This window comes from Anneissia japonica, unplaced genomic scaffold (assembly GCF_011630105.1).
Source record: "Anneissia japonica isolate Jap-2015-1 unplaced genomic scaffold, ASM1163010v1 scaffold288164_len509026_cov199, whole genome shotgun sequence".
NCBI classification, from domain to species: domain Eukaryota; kingdom Metazoa; phylum Echinodermata; class Crinoidea; order Comatulida; family Comatulidae; genus Anneissia; species Anneissia japonica.
The window spans coordinates 354626-358656 of NW_022752067.1; the positions used below are offsets into that span (position 1 = coordinate 354626).

General features: G+C 32.6%; 1 long non-coding RNA gene across 1 annotated transcript in view; it reads left to right on the plus strand.

The window, feature by feature from the left end:
* Positions 1–353: 353 nt before the first annotated feature.
* LOC117122091 overlaps positions 354–4031 on the plus strand; it is an 8940-nt gene continuing 5262 nt past the window's right edge. The window contains exon 1 of the long non-coding RNA XR_004447666.1: positions 354–908. This is a non-coding gene — a long non-coding RNA (uncharacterized LOC117122091). The remainder of the gene's footprint in view (positions 909–4031) is intronic.

A 4031-nucleotide genomic window follows, 5' to 3' on the forward strand; every position in this document is an offset into this window, starting at 1 on the left:
GTAAAACCTAATATTAAAATATTAAATAAAATAAAATATTTATTTGGCAACGACACAACATAAATTAAAGTACAGATGAAATTTACGATGTTTATTATCATCAAAAAGTGGTATGTCATACCACACAATATAGGTTAACAGTATATATATATACTGTCTCTTATACACATCTAGATGTGTATAAGAGACAGGATTATGTTAGTTCAATACACATACACAAAAATCTTTCTCAACAATAAATGTCCCTGGGGCATTTATTTGAATAAATACGGTAAGAATATTTCTGACTCAGTTAAAGATATATGAACTACCTATAAGTTTGCAATTTCAGTTTATTTTGTATCTTCATTAATTATTTATTGTTTATTGATATTTATTTCAAAAGGGTAACTCTAAATATTCTGCTAAATTGCTGACTGCTGACTTGCATAAAATGGAAACATTTCAAAATTGCATTTTTCAACCGACACTACCAGTCATAGTTCATGAAAACTGTGCCACATAAAGTGTTCATATTATGAGAAGGAATTTAGCAGAAAAGATCCAATTTCAATCCGAATAAGGAATTAATAGAATTACTACTACCCCCTAACCCTACTTGCTCAATACCCTGTAATATAAAGTACTTGAATTAAAGCTAGAACTTCACTATCAGCAATTAACAGCCAATCGACCTCATTGTTTCCTCTACAGGGATTCCTCTTAGCTTGTCACTGACAGCCATCTTAACATCCAAGTGACCCATATTTCGCTATCACATGACCAGCATTTCTTTCACAACCACTTAGGGGGACGACTGCATAGCTCTGGCAGACCATGAGTTGTGTGTGATAAGGCTGGTGAGGGGCTTGGTTTGCTGTCTTCAAGAGTATGATAAGGGGGCTCAGGTGATCATATGATCATTTCAGGTCAGAATTACATGGTATGGTGGTGAAGTTAATTTATCTGCCAAAATCATGGGGTGTCTTCAGGGGTAAGATAAATGGTTAGTGATCATGTGAATATCTCAAGACACAATCAGATGTTGTGGCAATGAAGTTTATTTCTTTGGTTGTTAGTGAATCATGTCCCAAATGATAGCGTGTCAAAGCACAACCTCCCAGGGATGTGTTCCCAGTTTGTGTCAATTGTAGGTTAATTGCAGCACCATCTTAGGCCTCAGTTACTGTGTCTACATGGTTAACCATCTCTTTTTTTTTTATTATCCACCGCTTTTCTTCTGACTGTTTTCTTGTGTTGTTTTCCTCTTTCTATTTTGATGGTTTGTTTTGTAACTGTACCAGTTTCAAAACCAGTACTCAAGCATTGAAAGCAGGGATGGTGCCGGTGGAGGGGCCAGTGGGGGAGGGGAGAAAAAAATTACCTGTATTTTCAACTTATTATTAGACTCAAAAAATGAATTAATAAGCCTTTAAAAACAATAAATTATCATATTTTCCAGGTGATTGCCTCATGGATCACTTCCAAGATATTGAGCAATGCCTGACGTCCATTTACGCTCTTGTCAGGGAGTCGATCCCCTTTCGGTCAAATTCTGACGCCACCTGATTAAAAGTGCCTACAGTTTATGGTGTAGCATATGCATCATCCATGCCAGGATAATCGCCATCTGCTGCCCAGGGGCCTATTTTAGCCATGTGGTATCCAGGGCCCTAAAAAATCTAAATGAATATACAGTAAGCTGAAATTGAAATAAATCTGTTAGATAATAATTACTCTTTTTGACCTCAATTAAGTCCTCGAGAGAACTCAAAACCTACAATTAAGTGATTTTCCTTTCATGCTGTTTACAAACTCAATTTATCTTAATTTTCCATCCATCTTTGTAGGATAATTTTTCTTTCATTTTTAAAACCTGTCTGTAATGATTATGATAAGCTAGTGTTACCTTGATAAGAGCCATATTCCCTTTGGAATCCTCTACTCTCCAAATCTCAATCAGCCTACATATTTTTTTCACTAATGATTGCAAATAGGCTTAATGCAAAGTTTCTTTGAAAAAAAAACCAGTTGTATGCCCATATATAGTCATGATGTGTCTATATATGGTCATAATGTGATGTCACAATGACCATATTTAGGCATTTCATGAACATTTTTAAAAATTGCATTGTTTATATTGTATAGTATAAGTATTGTATAGTATATATATAAGTATTATATATAAGTATTGTATAGTATATATATAAGTATTATATATAAGTATTGTATAGTATATTGTATAGTATAAGTTTAGCTTCCAACTGAAATAAAAAAATTAAAAAAAACATTTAATGCCACTTGGAACAATTTTTTATTTTATAAAATTCATATAGTTTTGTGTGTATCCTTAAATTTCTTCCAATGTATTTAAGGATTTTTAGTAATAAAATTCATGTAAAAATAATTGAAAACTAACATTAGTTTCTGTGACAATTGTGATTACTGTCTTATAAACAACTATTTTTACTATTGTCATTGCCATCTCTGTTGCCATATTATATCAATTCTTTCCTTTCCTTTATATCTGTGTTTGAGGAAATAAATATATTATTATTATCTGATACTCTCAGAAAAGTATTTTTAAATCCTCAATGCTTAGACATAGGCAAGTAAATGTGTATCTGGATAACCCATTAAAGCTAGCAGTATAGGCCAGATCATTTCCGATGAGTTCCAAACATAACAAAAACAGAGGAATATGTACATTCAAGTGCCTTACACAATGACACATAGTGTACATAGACAAAGTAAAGTAAACAACATCATTGAGATGTAGCATTAAGTAGGGAGGTTGTTGTATATCCTTATTATCATAACAGTACCATATTACAACATTTTATAAGCCATTAAGCCACTATTGACATTGTGATCAATTTATGGATCAAAACATTCCATTTCTATATTCCTTGTAAAGGTCCTTAGATTGACTGGTAAACAATTGAGGGATTTTTTTTAAACAAAAAAATCTATAATTCAGCAAGAAATTTTGCTTTGCTCTGTGAGTCATTGAAAAATGCAATGTTCTAGTTGTTTTTTTTAATTTGTGGGGGAAGGGGTTGGGTGAGGATTCTAAATACATCTTTTTCTTTAGTCTGAATCAATAAACTTAGTGGTACCAAAACAATGCCAAAAAGATTTGATATGTTCCTGTCTTGTATTATTAGTTTCTTCAATGATTGTAAAATACCGCGAGCTATATGTAATTATCATTTATCAATCACAGTAAGTAAACATTAAGCTTCTTTCTCCACATATCAAATATTTCACATTAGCGTGGCTCGTCGACGTCTCTAATGGGTTAACTCACGTCTAATGGAAATCTGCAGGTTCCGTTTGATCACTATTGTCAAGATGAGGCTTGAAAGCTATTTACATTCGGCATCAATTTAGAAAATTATATTACGTCATGAAAGCGCATCCAGTCCATGAATACACATAACTAAAATTAAACCAATTACCAAGTGGTGGTCCAAAAACCTTATTTGGAGTTTGTAGAAGCCAAATGAGAATTATTCTATCTATTTTTGAAATTGGATAATTTTGTAGATCATATTTTCCTTTTCTCTCATTATTAAAAGGATGGTAATTTTTCTTAATATTCATAATCTCAATTAATTTTACTCAATTTGCGCTTTGTCAATTTACTCTGGATGTAGTAATGGAAACCAAAAAACCTGAGGTTTATTATTTCCAGTGGATTAGTGGTGATGCCAGGATTTGCTTAAGAAATAAAAAGTTATCGGACGGGGTGGGGTCTGACAAGCAAGGGGAAGGTGGGTCAAAGGTTAAGCTGAGATGTTTTTGAATGTACTGTACTGCCACATGCCCAAAATAAAACAAAAATTATTTTTTTCTCTTTTCTGGTCTGAGTTTTGGAAAACAGGCCTGGACTGTTCGACTGGCACTTAATCACCTACCCTACTCTGACACATCTTTTTAATATTGTTTGTTTTTTTCATTGTCTTACTAATACTTTATGGTTAATTTAGTTGAATGTAGTTTACTATATACCTACAATGTCTTTGCTCTTTAATATTAAAATTATATTT